The 17,386-nt window shown below is 47.2% G+C and overlaps 1 protein-coding gene across 5 annotated transcripts in view; it reads right to left on the bottom strand.

The window, feature by feature from the left end:
• The window catches only part of LOC309807904 (uncharacterized protein), an 84,787-nt gene extending 72,745 nt beyond the window's left edge, over positions 1 to 12,042 (bottom strand). For 4 of the 5 annotated variants that reach the window (XM_082627879.1, XM_082627880.1, XM_082627882.1 and 1 more), the window contains exon 1: positions 11,832 to 12,042. The gene's annotated coding sequence lies outside the window, so the exon portion shown is untranslated. Of the gene's footprint in view, positions 1 to 4,553; positions 4,761 to 11,831 lie in introns of all 5 variants that reach the window. The other variant, XM_082627883.1, reaches the window with a different exon arrangement.
• Positions 12,043 to 17,386: the final 5,344 nt, after the last annotated feature.

Below are 17,386 nucleotides of genomic sequence, written 5' to 3'. Positions count from 1 at the left end.
ACTGTATTTCCAAATACAGGCATTCTGAAGTACTGAGGGTTAGGACTTGAACATATGGACTTAGGGGGAACTCAGTTCAGCCTATAACAATGGATAAGTGGCAGAACCAGACTGAATTTGGGTCTTTCTGGCTCAAAAATCTACCCTCTTTCTATCATACCACACATTATACTTCCTCTCGCCTGAATCCAAGGCTGATTTCTCATCAGCCTGCCACAAGGGGAGCTAGCATGTTCTGAGCATCTACTGAATACTAGGTGCTTTGCCCCCATGATTGCATTTAATACAACAACTTGAGAGGTGGGCACCTTGAAGAAACTGAAGGTAAGAGAAGGGAAGTGGGGCTTCCCTGGTGGCGCAGTGGTTAAGAATCCACCTACCAATACAGGGGACACAGGTTTGAGCCCTGGTCCGGGAAGATCCCACATGCCGCGGAGCAACTAAGTCCGTGCACCACAACTACTGAGCCTGTGCTCTACAGCCCACAAGCCATAACTACTGAGCCCACGTGCCACAACTACTGAAGTACGTGCGCCTAGAGCCCGTGCTCCACAACAAAGAGAAGCCACCGCAATGAGAAGCCCGTGTACCGCAACAAAGAGTAGCCCCTGCTCGCCACAACTAGAGAAAGCCCGCGCACAGCAACGAAGACCCAACGCAGCCAAAAATAAATAATAAATTAATTAAATAAATATAAATAAATAATAAATAAATAAATAATAATAAAAATACCATACACTTAAATAAAATAAATTTAAAAAAATAAAAGAGAGAGAGAGAAGGGAAGTGGCCCAAGGGCACACAGGGGAGTTAGTAGCTGAGGCAGGGCGTGAACTCTTGCGTCTGACCTGCTCCACTCTGCCACACTGCTGCCCCACCTGGGGCAACAATCACACTGCTTGACCAGGGCCACACAGCAGTATGGTGGCATGGCCAAATGGAGGTTGGCACTCCTGGCTAGGGCACTCACCGTTGAATTGCTGGAGTGCCCAAAGGAATAGGGAGCACTAGAGGAAATTAAGGGAAATGGCTATTTACAAACCAAAACAGAAGTGTATCTATCTTTTTACACTCAGTGAAGCAGTCCCAATGCATACGGTCTGAACACCAGCCCTATTCTCTACCATCAGTCATTCTTTTGGGAGTTAGGACCATCACTAAAAGTCAGAGTGGAAAACTGCCAGGAACTCCTCCTGACCTAGAAGGTGCTTGACAAGAAGGAGTTTCCTTCCTTTGAAAAGAAAAGCCACGTCTAAGGAGTTATAGCTAAGAGAAGAGGGTCCAGGGCTGGAAGGGCCTGAGAAATCACTCTGTCCAAGCCCCTTACTGTACAGATGGGAGGCTGATGCCAGGGACAAGGATCTGCCTGGCTTGTGCATTGAGCCGGGCCAGAGCCAGGGCTGGCACTCCAGACTGCCTGACCACTTCTGCCCAAGTGCCCTGACCCCACTAGAAGCAGCTTTCCAGGCCCACCCATTGCCTCACCCCATGGGGACTGCATGTGACTTCAACAGCCTCTTGGCCTTCTGAATTCCCCTGGAGATAAGAAGCCCAGAACAGGGCACAGTCGCAACCTGCCCTGACCCGGGCTGGGCTGAATAAGCCTGGCAGCGATCCATGGAGGAGATGCTTCATCCACCTGCCTGTCCAGGACCAGGCCAGCTGACCATGCTGTTGACTACAGTGTCTGGATGGGCCCCTATCCATGAGTAAGAGGGCAGAGGCCTCGTGGCATAATTGGACCTCCCTCCACCCTGAACCCCTGTGTCAATGAAGAGGTTAAGAGCACGGACTCTGAAACCAGAGGGCCTGAATTCAAGTCTTGGCTCCACCACTTACTAAGTCCATGAACCAAACAAGTTATTTAACTTTTCTATGCCTCAGTTTCCCTTTCTGTAAAATAGGGATGATAACGGTAATGCCTTCCTCATAGAGTTGTGAGGATTCAATGAGTTAAGAACTGTATCTTGCCCACTGTAAGTTTCAGTAAGTTGTTAACTTTAAGTTTTATTTACTGGAGCCACCATTACAGGTGCCAACGGCACAAAAACTAAGTGTAAGTCCCAGCTCTGCCTCTTTCTCACTGGGAGGCCCTGGACAACCTCTCTAAGCCCCGATCTGTAAAATGAGGGCTTGAGCCACACCTCCTAGGGTCCCCGGGAGCATCAAAGGTAACCATGGCATGAACCCTGGGAAACAGTCTACAAATGTTTAATTCCCGTGACTACCACCAGAAAGTAAAATGAAAGCACGTTGATAGACAAGTATCCTTTTTTCTTTTAGGCATGGGGCCTGCCCTGCAGCTCCAAACAGTAGGACTTGGAGCTGGCTGGGGTGGGAGGGAGGCCCCCAGCTCTGCCATGGACAAATCACTGACCCTGGCTGCTCATCAAGGGCTGAAGCATCCCTCTCTTGCGCAGTCATTCCCCGGATATTTGCTCTGTAAGCACAGAGCCCATGGCTGATGAACTTTCTTCACCTGCCTGGGAAGGCACCTGAGTTCAGTCATGCATTTGCCCTGGGCATGCACCCTTATATAAGAGCACACTGGGTCCTGCCCTGCCCTTTCACCCTCTCCTCTCCCTACCCGCCTCCTCCACCTCTTCTCTGCTTCCTGCCTCCCCACACTCAGACCATCTTACTTCCCCCGCTCAGGCTCTGGTTTTGAGGACAGACCTTGACCTCACAGCTCCTAGACCTTTGACTAGAGACACTCAGGATTTCAGTCTTTGGGGTTAGAGGGAGAGGTTACTAAGACTAGTGGAAACAGAGCAGAGGTTTGGAGGCTTTCCGCCCTGAAGTGTCTGGGGGCCTGTCGCCTGGTGCGGGTGACCATCGTTTGTGTATGGGGGTGGGCAGACGAGTTGTGAGAAAGGAGGCTGAATGGGCAGGCGGAGCCCCCCTCATGATCCCTCAAGAACATTGAGAAGCTAAGACAAGCAGAGGCTATGGGGCAAAGCTCTAATGTGCTGCTCCCTTGGACCAGAGCCCCCTCAGAAGGTCCACTGTGGCCCAGCACGGGGCGTGCACAGGGCACCTCTTAGCAGGTGAGCTAGAGCTGCATCACCGGCTCTGAGGGATGTTATGGCAGCTGTGAGCCTGGAGGGGCATGGCCAAGTGCTCCACGTCTCTCGGGTCCTCAGCCCGTGGTTTAAATCTCCCTCTAGCCACTCGCAAGCCATCCAACCGCTCCCTCTTTCTGAGCCTCAGTTTCTCCAAGTCTAAAATCGGACTAACAATAGCACCTACTTTGTTGTGAGCATTCACAGAGGCGATGCTGGCAATCGTGGCATTTAGCACGGTGCCTGGCACACAGCAGGGGCTCCGTAAATGTTACTCCTCTTCCTTGCCCTCTACTCTGTTATCCCCTACTCTCAGGACAGGTGTGTGAACTGAGCACCCCAATTATTCAACAAGGCTTTACTGACCATCTCCTTCTAAACTGTTTATTTAAGAGATGATGATTATTGATCATAATAAACACTGAACAATTACTACATGTGCAGAATCATGTGAACCACTTTGCATAAGTGAATCCATTGAATACCCTCCACTGCCTTGCAAGGTAATAATTTCCTTTATTTTACAGAAAAGGAAATGGAGTCTTTAAGGAGATCAGAGGAAGCACAGAGCCAAAATTCCATCCCCTTCTTCTGGCTGTTCCCACCGTATTTGGGGGTTGGTCGTTTTCCCGGCAGCATCCCTGCTCGGTCCACCTCCCAGGGCATGAGGCAGTGATTACCCAAGGGAAACAGCCGAAAGAGCACGGGCCTCAGAATCAGAGAGTAGGCTTGGAGTCCTGGCTCCCCCATCCGTGAGCTGAGTGACTTTGGGCAAGTTGTTTGACCTCTCTGGGCCCCAGTTTCCTCATCTAAACAACAGAGATAAGATGCTGTAATGGATGTGTGCACTCAGCCCAGAGCCTGACCTAACTGCCTCTTTCCTTCTCTTCATCACACACAGGGGTACGAGGACGCTTTGTGCACATGACCTTGCTTTGGCCATGTAAGGAAGGATTAACCAGAACTCTCTGCTCAGCTGATGGACCCAGAATGTAACGGTCTGGCACCATCTGAAGAATGAACCCTGAACGTCGCCATCTTCAGAAACCCCGAGCATGGTTCCTGTTGTTCTAGACCAAAGCAAATGCCTCTTGATAGTCTAGAACTAGGGAGATTGGGAATTTAAGAAGGAGACTCCCTGATGACTCAGAGCCCAAAGGAGTAGATTCTAGCTGTGGCTCTGCCCCAACATACTGTGTGACCCTGGACAAGACCCTACCCTCTTTGAGCCTCAGTTTCCCCATCTGTAAAAGCCGGGCTTCGAAGACAGTTCAGCGCACCCTGATTACAGAGAGTTGCTCCTGAAGGGTGTTTGTTCTCTCTCCCAGGGCCTAACCCTGAGCACTGATGCATGCCAGGCCAGGGCAGAGGCTCTGTCCTCTGGACCCCCAGGAAAATAAGCCCCAAAGCCTGGATAGTTCAAGTAAAATAACGCTACCAGTTCTCCCCATGAGAACCCCAGGACAGCTGTTTGGTTGCAAAGAGACTTACTCAGGTCAGAGGGAGTAATATGTGCATGTTCACAGTCACGTTCACGGTCTCATTGCTTACAACCCGCAGACTGGTCAGGCAGGGCCTCTTATCAACATTTTATAAAAAATCAAACCAAAAGTCAGAGAAAGGGCTTCGTCAGCTTTCTTGAGGTCACAGCTGGGAAGTGGTGGAACTGAATATTCTCTTGTCGCACAAATCTACACCCTGTAAATAAAATCACTATATTTTCATGATTACAACATCCTCTGACTCTGATTGTAACAGTCTCTGTTGCAAACATTGGTTACTGTCCCTAACACCACGGTGGTCCTGTTATGCTTCCAACATTCGTTGAGTCTAAAAGCGCATCCTTCTACAAATACTCATCGAGTGCTTATGATGTGCTAGGTCCTGAGCTGGATGCCAGGACACAACAGCCAGCACAGCAGAGTCCCTAGACTCACAGGGCCTACAGTCCAGAGTCAGAGAGGACAAGCATGAGCCCATTATGACACTGCAAGGTGAGGACCATGACGGAAGAGGCAGAGGATACTACAGACCCACGTGTAGGGGGTCAGAGAAGGCCTCCCAAAGAGCTGCCAGCTGAGAGGCACCTGGAGGCAGAGGTGGACGTTAGTCAGAGTTCTAGTTCAAGAGAACAGCAGGTGCGAAGTCTGGGACAGGGGTGGGAGCACCGTGTCCAAGGAAGCGGAGGGGGTGGCTGTGTCTGCAAAGTGGAGACACAGGACACAGGAGAGGTAGCATGGGGTCAGATTACACAGGGTTCTTTATGTCATGCTAAACGATTACAACTTCATCTTAGAAGCAAATAGTCATGGGAAGATTTTAAACCAGGTAGAGACAAGATCAGTATTGCATTTTAAAAGAAACCCTCTTACTGCTCCAAAGAGCTTGGTCTGGAGGTGATGATATGCAGGCGGGGAGACCTCAAGGTATTTCCATGGTCAAGGCAAGAAATGCCATCACCTGGACCGGGATCAGGTGATGCAAACAGAGAGAAGAGGATAGATTTGAGAAGCTTGGGGATGCACCGACTGTGAGGATGAAGAAGAGAGAGGAGGAGACTTGGACGAGTCCCAGCTTCCTGGTTTATACAGCTGGGTGGGTAGTGGTACCTTTCCCTAAGATGAGGACTCAGGAGGGGCAGGTTAGAGTGAAAACTAAATCTTTGATTCAGGCAAATGGAGTTCAAGGCCTGTGGGACTCCCAAGTGGAGCCGATAAGCAGGCAGGTGGCCAGAGAGGTCTGACAAAGGCTGACGTGAGAGGTGCCGGCAAGAGGTACAGGTGCACGTTCCTCAGCATCCGGGAGCAACTGAAGGCATGGGGCAGGGGTGGGGTGAGCAGCCCCAGGAACCGAGTGCAGAGTGAGAGGAGTAGGGGCTGCAGAGCAGAGCCTGGGAAACAGTCACATATGGACTGGAGACCAAGGAAGAGCCAGCAAAGGGGACCAAGAGGGAAGCCAAGGAGAAAGAGTCAGCTGTGACAAATGTCATTCGGTGAGGGTTGGTGAGCCATTGTCAGCAGCTTAGCAGTAGCAAAAGGCAGTTTATGGTTTTCTAGAAGGGATTTATGGGAGGTGGGAAAGTGAAAACAATAGATCCAGACTATCATTTAAGAAGCTTAACTGATGCAAAGGAAGGAACTCAGTAAATATTTCTAAGTGAATGTATTAGAGAAACAGTTGTGGGGACAAAGAGCAGTGACTATGGAACAACTAGGCTGCAGGAGGTATTCTTTTGTACTTTTGGCTTGTTTTGTTTGAACATGGGAGATATGAAAACAGAGGTTCTCCAATTTCCCATTGTAACCCATTAGTGGGATGTGAAATCAGTTTACAGGGTTGTGACTACCATCATTATTCCTAATGGAACAGAATAGAAGGGAAAAGAAAATATCATAGTATACCACCCTGGTAAGAGTAAGTACTGTTCTGTCAAACTTTGGTTTTAAATATATAGAGAGGAAGGAAGGAAGGGAGGGAGGGAGGGAGGGAGGGAGGGAGAAAGGGAGAAAGAAAGGAGAGAGAAGGAAGGAAAGGAAAAGGAAAGAAAGAAAGAGGGAGGGAGGGAGGGAAGGAAGAAAGAAAGAAAGAAGAAAGAAAGAAAGAAAGAGATGAAGAAAGGAAGAAAGAAAGAAAGAAAGAAAGAGAAAAGAAATCTGAAAATCTCTTGATAGAATTTGTTTCCTTATGGAGCAGAAAGATTCTAATGTTTTGTTGGGGTTTTCTTGAATATTTGAATTTTGTTTATTTTTTTATAAGCAGGTTCTTATTAGTTATCTATTTTATACATATCAGTGTAGACATGTCAATCCCAATCTCCCAATTCATCACACCACCACCACCACCACCACCCGACCTTTCCTCCTTGGTGTCCATACGTTTGTTCTCTACAACTGTGTCTCAATTTCTGCCCTGCAAACCGGTTCATCTATACGATTTTTCTAGGTTCCACATATATGCATTAATATATGATATTTGTTTTTCTCTTTCTGACTTACTTCACTCTGTATGACAGTCTCTAGATTCATCCACATCTCTACAAATGACCCAATTTCGTTCTTTTTATGGCTGAGTAATATTCTATTCTATATATGTACCACATCTTCTTTATCCAGTCGTCTGTTGATGGGCATTTAGGTTGCTCCCCTGACCTGGTTATTGTAAATAGAGCTGCGATGAACATTGTGGTACATGTCTCTTTTTGAATGATGGTTTACTCAGGGTATATGCCCAGTAGTGGGATTGCTGGGTCATATGGACTTTTATTTTTAGTTTTTTAAGGAACCTTCGTACTGTCCTCCTTAGTGGCTGTATCAATTTACATTCCCAGCAACAGTGCAAGAGGGTTACCTTTTCTCCACACCCTCTCCAGTATTTGTTGTTTGTAGATTTTCTGATGATGCCCATTCTAACTGGTATGAGGTGATACCTCACTACTAATTAGTGATGTTGAGCAGCTTTTCATGTGCTTCTTGGCAATCTGTATGTCTTCTTTGGAGAAATGTCTATTTAGGTCTTCTGCCCATTTTTGGATTGGGTTTTTTTTTTTTTTAATATTGAGCTTCATGAGCTGTTTATATATTTTGGAGATTAATCCTTTGTCCATTGATTCGTTTGCAAATATTTTCTCCCATTCTGACGGTTGTCTTTTCATCTTCTTTGTAGTTTCCTTTGCTTTGCAAAAGCTTTTAAGTTTCATTTGGTTCCATTTGTTTATTTTTGTTTTTATTTCCATTACTCTAGGAGGTGGATCAAAACATATCTTGCTGTGATTTCTGTCAAAGAGTGTTCTTCCTATGTTTTCCTCTAAGAGTTTTATAGTGTCTGGTCTTACATTTAGGTCTCTAATCCATTTTGAGTTTATTTTTGTGTATGGGGTTAGGGAGTGTTCTAATTTCATTCTTTTACATGTAGCTGTCCAGTTTTCCCAGCCCCACTTATTGAAGACACTGTCTTTTCTCCACTGTATATCCTTGCCTCTTTTGTCATAGATTAGTTGACCATAGGTGTGTGGGTTTATCTCTGGGCTTTCTATCCTGTTCCATTGATCTATGTTTCTGTTTTTGTGCCAGTCCCATATTGTCTTGATGACTGTAGCTTTGTAGTATAGTCTGAAATCAGGGAGTCTGATTCCTCCAGCTCTGTTTTTTTCCCTCAAGTCTGCTTTGGCTATTCAAGGTCTTTTGTGTCTCCATACAAATTTTAAGATTTTTTGTTCTAGTTCTGTAAAAAATGCCATTGGTAATTTGATAGGGATTGCATTGAACCTGTAGATTGTTTTGGGTAGTATAGTCATTTTTGCAATATTGATTCTTCCAATCCAAGAATATGGTATATCTCTCCATCTGTTTGTATCGTCTTTAATTTCTTTCATCAGTGTCTTATAGTTTTCTGCATACAGGTCTTTTGTCTCCCTAGATAGGTTTATTCCTAGGTATTTTATTCTTTTTGTTGCAGTGGTAAATGGGAGTGTTTCCTTAATTTCTCTTTCAGATTTTTCATCATTAGTGTATAGGAATGCAAGGGATTTCTGTGCATTAATTTTGTACCCTGCAACTTTACCAAATACATTGATTAGCTCTAGTAGTTTTCTGGTGACATCTTTAGGATTCTCTATGTATAGTATCATGTCATCTGCAAACAGTGACAGTTTTACTTCTTCTTTTCCAATTTGTATTCCTTTTATTTCTTTTTCTTCTCTGATTGCCATGGCTAGGACTTCCAAAACTATGTTGAATAATAGTGGTGAGAGTGGACATCCTTGTCTCGTTCCTGATCTTAGAGGAAATGCTTTCAGTTTTTCACCATTGAGAAAATGTTGGCTGTGGGTTTGTCATAGATGGCCTTTATTATGTTGAGGTAGGTTCCCTCTATGCCCACTTTCTGGAGAGTTTTTATCATAAGTTGGTGTTGGATTTTGTCAAAAGCTTTTTCTGCATCTATTGAGATGATCATAGGGTTTTTATTCTTCAATTTGATAATATGGTGTATCACATTGATTGATTTTCATATATTGAAGAATCCTTGCACGCCTGGGATAAATCCCACTTGATCATGGGGTATGATCCTTTTAATGTGTTGTTGGATTCTGTTTGTTAGTATTTTGTTGAGGATTTTTGCATCTATATTCATCAGTGATATTGGTCTGTAATTTTCTTTATTTGTAGTACCTTTGTCTGGTTTTGGTATCTGGGTGATGGTGGCCTCATAGAATGAGTTTGGGAGTGTTCCTTCCTCTGCAATTTTTTGGAAGAGTTTGAGAAGGGTGGGTGTTAGCTTCTCTCTAAATCTTTGATAGAATTCACCTGTGAAGCCATCTGGTCCTGGACTTTTGTTTGTTGGAAGATTTTTAATCACAGTTTCAATTTCATTACTTGTGATTTGTCTGTTCATATTTTCTACTTCTTCCTGATTCAGTTTTGGAAGGTTATAACTTTCTAAGAATTTGTCCATTTTATTGGCACAGAGTTGCTTGTAGTAGTCTCTTATGATGCTTTGTATTTCTGCGGTGTCCATTGTAACTTTTCCTTTTTCATTTCTAATTTTATTCATTTGAGTCCTCTCCCTCTTTTTCTTGATGACTCTGGCTAATGGTTTATCAATTTTGTTTATCTTCTCAAAGAACCAGCATTTAGTTTTATTGATCTTTGTTATTGTTGTCTTTGTTTCTATTTCATTTATTTCTGCTCTGATTTTTATGATTTCTTTCCTTCTACTAACTTTGGGTTTTGTTTGTTCTTCTTTTTCTAGTTCCTTTAAGTGTAAGGTCAGATTGTTTATTTGAGATTTTTCTTGTTTCTTGAGGTAAGCTTGTATTGCTATAAACTTCCCTCTTAGAACTGCTTTTGCTGCATCCCATAGGTTTCTGGATCGTCATGTTTTTGTTGTAATTTGTCTCTAGGTATTTTTTTATTTCCTCTTTGATTTCGTCAGTGATCTCTTGGTTATTTAGTAACATATTGTTTAGCCTCCATGTGTTTGTAGTTTTTACGTTTTTTTCCCTGTAATTGATTTCTAGTCTCATAGTGTTGTGGTCAGAAAAGATGCTTGATATGATTTCAATTTTCTTAAATTTACTGAGCCTTGATATGTGACCCAAGATGTGATCTGTCCTGGAGAATGTTCTGTGTGCACAGAAAGATTCTAATGTTTTCCGAGAGTCAGCTTCTGTGGGGGTAGCGTTCTGCAGTTCTGTTTGTCCTGGGACAGATGGTAATAAATTGAGCACACAGCCCTTTGCACGCAATAACATAATCATGCAACCCAAGCCTGATAACAAAGTCCCCGAGTTCATTGGCCCGCAAGGACTAGACTAGCCAGGAAGGCTTCTGCACCGGGGTGTAGATGAGCCCTCTTCCCCTACAGAGGGCGCTGTAGTCAGGGGTCAAGGAGACAATAGTCCCGCGGACTTTATCAGCGGGGGAAACAGCCCCGCAAATATGTTATTAATAAGCTGTCCTCACCCAGGTCAGTTGGCGACAAAACCAGGCCTGGAATCCCATGTCCTGACCTCCAGTCAGGGGCTCTTTGCCTGCAGAGTGTTGTGGTAGGATACAATCTGTTTCTTGTCAGGAAGACAGAACAAAGAGGAAAGTGGGGAGGGTCCAGGTAATTGATAAGGACTGACAGGCTAAAATGAGAGAGAGACAAGAAAGAGGAGGGAACAGGGAAGGAGGGAATGAGTAGTGGGGGGGTGGTGTGTGGAGGGGCGTAAGGTCTCTGGAAGGAGACTGACAGGCCCTGAGGAGCCTTCCTTCCTCTCTGGGCACCTTCACTGGGGCTCTCTCAGATAAGCACCTGACCACGTAAGAGATCACCTGAGGTTCCCATGCATTTGGCACCATGGACTGTCACCTCAGCCAGCCCATAGGGCCCCATGCCCTGCAACTTGCTCTCCTTCTCTAGGAACTGTCCCTGGCTGGGTCCCCTCATGTCCTGTACCCCAGCCGTACTGAGCCACTTATTGCTCTGTACTCTTCTCTGTGGGCTTTGCTCCTTCTGGGTGGAATGCCCTTAACTTCCTCCCTGATCCCATATTTCCGATCCCTCTATGTCCAGCAGGGCTCTTTCAGGCACCACCTCCCTGATGACACTTTTCCTCATTGCTCCAGCTAGAACCTGACCCCTCTCTGTTCTGAATGCTCTGCACAGATTTCTATCAGAGCATCCAAAACTCTTTAGGACCTAAGACATGTCTTTAGGACCCACCCCAACTATGAGCTCTCGAAGCCCAGTACCAGACATGTGTCAGAGGTTTGATAGGCAAACATTTGTTGAATGGATGTTGGATGGATGAATGGATGGAGAGTAAAGACAGTAGGGGACTTCCCTGGTGGCGCAGCGATTAAGAATCTGCCAGCCAGTGCAGGGGACACGAGTTCAAGCCCTGGTCCGGGAAGATCCCACATACCATGGAGCTACTAAGCCCGTGTGCCACAACTGCTGAGCCTGTGCTCTAGAGCCCACGAGCCACAACTACTGAGCCCATGCACTGCAACTACTGAAGCTTGCGCACCTAGAGCCCGTGCTCCACAAGAGAAGCCACCACAATGAGAAGCCCACACACAGCAACAAAGAGTAGCCCCCTGTTGCTGCAACTAGAGAAAGCCCGCGTGCAGCAAGGAAGACAAAATGCAGCCAAAAAAAAGAAAAAAAAAAAACCCCAGTAGGACAGATGGATGGAAGAATGGTCTGGGAGAAGGGGAAACATGTAGTTGTAGTGGCAACACAGAGAGGTTAAAAGAGCTCTTGACTGGGAGTCTAGAAGCTTACCTGTTCATTAGCTCTGTGACCTGGGACAAGTCACTCCCCTTCACTGGACCTCAGTCTCCCACCTGTACAGTGAGGGACATGATAAGGTAAGATGCCTGATGCCTGACCCCCAAAGGCCCTTCAGCTGCCATGCTGGCTCCACGGTGCCAGATGCAACACATTCGGTCTGAACACCCAGGCCGGCTTAGCTCCTGGATGCAGGGATGAGGGCAGAGGTTCTGGAGTCAGAGGAAGCCTGGAAGCCAAGGTAGGGAAGGGCAGAGCCTGAGGTGTGGACCTGGCCTCTTGGCAGGAGACAAGCTCTGGCAGCAGCTCAGGAAGCAATTTGTTCCTGACCTGCTACCATCACCACCAAACTGAGAAATTTGGAGGCTGAGGCCTTGGCAGATTTGACCAACAGCTTTCCGCCTCTTTGCAAAAGTCTCCTTTCCCAGAGGGTCAAGCAGAGACCCATGGCTTCAGCTGAGGAAGCCTCCTTCTCTACTGTGTCCCCTCTCCCCACTCAAGGTCAAAGCCACCTTCCATTTTTTTCTCTGCAGTGGGAGAAAAAAAACCTTTGTGTCTGCTAAGCTTCCCACACCTCACCCTGTGTTCTCCTAGGCCATACAATCAGTCTCCTGCCTCAGTTTCCTTGTCCAGTTTTACAAATTTTTTCCTATGCTGTAGAATGAATTAATAAATCATAATAGTAGTGGCCAACAGTCATCCAATGCTCACTATATTCAGGCACTACTCTACACATTCTGCACGAATTAATTCACTTAATCTTTGCAACAACCTTTGAGCTAGGGACTATTTTACAGATAAGAAAAGTAAGGCAGGGACTTCCCTGGAGGAGCAGTGGTTGGGAATCTGCCTGCCAGTGCAGGGGATGCGGGTTTGAGCACTAGTCCGGGAAGATCCCACGTGCCACGGAGCAACTAAGCCTGTGCACCACAACTACTAAGCCTGTGTGCCACAACTACTGAAGCCCGCGCGCCCAGAGCCCGTGCTCCACAAGAAAAGCCACCGCAATGAGAAGCCTGTGCACCGCAACGAAGAGTAGCCCCGACTCGCCACAACTAGAGAAAGCCCACACGCAGCAACGAAGACCCAACGCAGCCAAAAATAAATAAAATAATAATTTTAAAAAAGAAAAGTAAGACAGAGAACTAGGCAAGATTAAGAACTTGCCTACTCTGAAGCTGGGATTCATACCTGAGCAGTTTGGCTCCAAAATCTGTGCCTTCCCAGAATGAATGAACAATCTTGTTCATGACAGAGATATCCTCACTGTACCATGGAAACACAGAGGAAGGGCCTCCAATGGTAGAGTTAAGGATTGAGAAGATCAGGGGAGGCTTCCTGGAGGAAGTGATAACCTGAGCTGAATTTTGAATGACAAGTAAGAGATGGGGTAGGGCAAGGGGCACTTGGGGGTGCACAGCAGGAGCAAAGACGTGGAGGCAGCAAGGAACTGCCAGAATGCAGGGAACCCCAATAGCTGAAGATGTTGGAGCATCGAGTCTCAGCAGGAGGCAGGGCTGGAGAGGGGGCTGCACCAAAGCACAAATCAAGTGCTTCCAGGCTTGGGGAACTGTGGGAACTGGAAAAGTCTTTGTGGAGGAGGCATCAGGGCTTGGAAGACAGCAAGGACTACAGCTGGTATATTGGGCTGAGAAAGTCATTCCAGGCAGGGGAAAAAGCATGGAGGTGGGAGAGTGGGAGAGAAATATTTAGGGAAGCATTTGATTTGGCAGGAGGGGAGGACTGTTCATTGTACAGTGACTGCTGAGACACCAGAAAGGCCTATGCACGGAATCTGGCCCTGCAGAGGAACGGCTGGAGTTGTCTCAAAGAGCCAGTTTTACATTCTATCTGTGTGACCCTGGATGAGTCGCTTCTGAGTCTCGGTTTCCACATTTTTAAAATGGAGGTGATAAGAGCCTACCTAAAAAGTTTGCTTAGAGGTTTAAAAATGGGAATACGGATGGAAAGACTTTGCAAGCCCTAAGGCGTTCTGCCATGTCCGCCAATCCCTGTACTGACATCAGAACCACCATAGGTGCTTTTAAAAAATACAACATATCACAGGCCAACCCAGATCTATAGAATCAGAAGGAGGTTGAACTGGCATTATTTTTCTTCCGGTCTTTTTTTCCATTATTTCCTCACATGGTCCTGATGCTCTATTAACTTTCAATCTGCCAGCTTCTGACAACTGGAAAGAAGAAAATGCAGCAAGAAGAATAGAGATCCTGCAGCTTCATGGAAATACTTTGAATTTGGAGGGTTTTCTGGTCAGGGCTTGACAGCTATGATAAGAGAGAGAAAAGAAGGACCTTTTAGCTTTCTCAAAATGTGGGAAAAGAGCAAGGTAGCCAAAGGGACTAATGGTGACTTTGGCCTCCAATCTGGAGAGTTCTGAGAGAAAAGAGATCCTCAACCAACACCACCAATTGAAGTATGGCTGGTCAAGTAAAAGTACAAAACACCCTACAACTTACAACATATTTATATATGTATTCATTCATTTGATCCTCTCTATATTCCTGCGAGGTAGCATTTCTTAGTTATTCTCATTTTACAGGTAAGGAAACTGAGGCTCAGGGGGAGGGACTGACTAGCCCAAAGTCCATAGGTAGCCAGGGACAAGAGCAATGATTTGCACCTGGGACCCTTAGGCTCCAAGGCCTCTCTACTACACCACATTCTGCTTCTTGTGTTGATTGTAAGGTAGTAAAAAGAGCACTAGAGCCCTAACTATTGTTCCAGCTCTGCAGAGAACATGCTGTGTAACCCCAGACATATCTCTTGCCCTCTCTGGGCCTCACCACTATCAATCTAGGGTGGTTGTTATAGGGATTAAATGATGTGATGACCTTAAAGGTATCCAACACAGTCCCTGGCATGAGATAACAGCCAAGATGACCACAAGAAGGGTGAAGAGAATGGAAAGTGATAGTGCATATGTACAAAAGCTGTGGCAACATAATAGAAGGGGGAACCAACTTCACCAGGCATTGGGCTTCCTGGGGGAGGGGAATTTGGACAGAGATTTCAAGAATGCAGAGGCCCTCCCCTCCCTCCCCTCCCTCCTTCTGGTTTTATGTGACTAGAGGACTAGAGCTTGGGATGTATAAGAGGGGAGTGTCCAGAAATGAGGCTGAAGAGGTAGGGGTGAGGGGAGCATATCACATGGGCCTTGAATGCCAAGCTAAGGATTTGGCTTTTCCCATTGAAAGGTTGTAAGCAGGTGTCATGATACATTTTGCAGCTTTGCAGTTTAGAAAGGTCATTTTTGCTGCAGTGTGGACAGAAGACAGGAGGGGGAGGCTGGAGGCTGAGGGACCCTTATGGGGGAGGGGAAAAGGGCTGATGGAGATTCCCAATCCAAAGTCCCTGGAGGCCACCTCCCACTTAGGGAAGATCAAGGGAAATGATGAAGGTAGAAGTACTCTGAAACTATTGCCAGCCACCAGCCAAGGTGTGAAGGGTTGTTTGTCACGCTTCTGTTACATGACAGGCCCTTCGGAGGGGCCTGGGGCCTCCAGCCCTGCTGGCTAGCGCCTGCAGACAAAAGGCAGTGGGAGCTAGCATCCCTGAGTGCCCTGGGAGTTGAGTATTTACCTCCATTGCTCAGATGCTGAGCCGAGCGTCACTCCACAACTCCACAACAAGGGAGGGGAGGACCACATTCTCCAGGCCAGGGCAAAGGAGGTGGGCAGGGGTTCCTTTGAAAGACAGCCCCCTCCGCCACGGGAGGGCAGGAGACAGCCGGCAGGTGGACTAGTCCAGCAGAGGGTCAGGTGACCATTCCTCTGTCTCCTCCCCTCCCAAGCCTGCTCAGCTTTCCAGACTCTACCCCATCCCTGACCGGAGACAACTTGGTATAATAATAATGGCAATAACAGCCCACAGTGGTGCTTCCTGTGAGCCAGACTAATGCTTTACTAAGTCACTGTTTACTCCTGCCTCACAACAGCTCTCTTACAGTTGCAGAAACTCAGAGAGGTTAAGTAACTTCCCTAAGATTACCCAGAGCTGGTAAGTGGCAGGGCTGGAACCTGAACCCTGTCCAAGCTTGGGGACCTCACCAAGCACTGATTTTCGGGTCTTTCTCCCCTCTGGGCTGGTAGGTAAGAGCAGGAAGGGCTCTAACCCCTCCCGAGGGTCCCAGGATGCACAGAGAACCACTAGGAGATAGAGTTGAATCTCAACGGCCCCTTTATTAAGCATGACTGTGAGGAGGTGACAGGGTGCAAAGGGGCCTATGATACAATTTCAAAGATGGTTGGATGAGACATCTGAGCTGGTGGCCTCCCAGTTCTAGAAGCTGGGATTCTAATTAGGGGAGGACAATGGTAGGCAAAAAGGAGAGAGGGGAGCTTTCCCTGTCCTAAACTGATAAGACAGGGCTCCCAGCCTTCTTCCTGCACCTCCCTAACTGGCAGGGCTCCCAGGTTTCGGCCCAGGTGAGCAGAGTCACCACAATCACACAACCACACAGACTAGTGCCAGCGAGGACCTGCAAGAGCACTTTGTTCTCTGGGAGGCAGATTTGTTTTTGCTGCCCTGAGGCCTAGGGTAGTGGCCTCTACTCCTCCCTCCCCTCCTCCCTACTTGCCTCTCCTTCCCCAGGCAGACAAGCAGACACACACGCACACGGCCAAGCAACTTTTTTTAATTAAAAAAAAAGTAATAAGGAAAGAAGGAGCAAAAAGACTGGGTGTGCAAGTCTGGGCCACTGCAAGGGGAACACTGCCCAATCTCTGCACAGCACGAAAGCTCTTGGGAGGTCCAGGGTTCAAAGCCAAAACCTCCCTCAACCCCCAGGCCACATACCTCTGGGGTGCATGAGAACTGTCCCCTCCCTCACCCCGACACTGTCTCGGTGTGTGGACAGGAAGACTCAAACTCACCACCCCCCACAAGCCCCTTCTAGGGAATGCATTCACCAGGCAATTTCTCCCCCCAACCCCCATGTAAAAAAGGTTTTTTGGATGCTTTCCTGCACTTTTTACCATAAAGAGGGGTGAGAGAGGATGGGCTGCAGGGGGAGGAATCGACTTAAAAACTGCTGCCTAGTCACACTCCCAGTTTCCCTTCTTAGAAATCCAACCAGAAGTCGATGGTTCCCTCCACACACACACAAAAAAAGTCTGTTGCTTTCTCTCTCCTCTCTTGCCAGCTTTTCTGCCCAAGCCTGGCTCTCTCCTCTCTGTCGGTTCGTCTTTCAGCCAGTCTTTCCCTGCTTCAGATTCTTGGACTCCCTCTCACTAACGTCTCTGGACCTCTGTCACCGGTTTTAAAAAATAGGGGGATGAACTCGAGAAGAGGGAAGCCTCACCACCCAATCTCTTTCTCTCTCTGCCCCCCCCTCTCTCTCTCTCAACACAAACACACACACACACACACACACACACACACACACACACACACACTCCAGCGACCTCCAGATGTTCCCGACCGTGAGGCCATCTGCTGAGATAGCTCAGGCGCTCCGCGGAAGGGGCAGGGACCCGGGATGCAAGAAGCTGGGAGCAAGGCCGACTGAAGTGGGCGGGAGCTGCGTG

The sequence above is a fragment of the Mesoplodon mirus genome, assembly GCF_964341445.2.
Source record: "Mesoplodon mirus genome assembly, chromosome: 7".
NCBI classification, from domain to species: Eukaryota; Metazoa; Chordata; class Mammalia; order Artiodactyla; family Ziphiidae; genus Mesoplodon; species Mesoplodon mirus.
The sequence above is the reverse complement of the archived record's forward strand: the minus strand, read 5'-3'. Positions and strand labels throughout refer to the sequence as shown.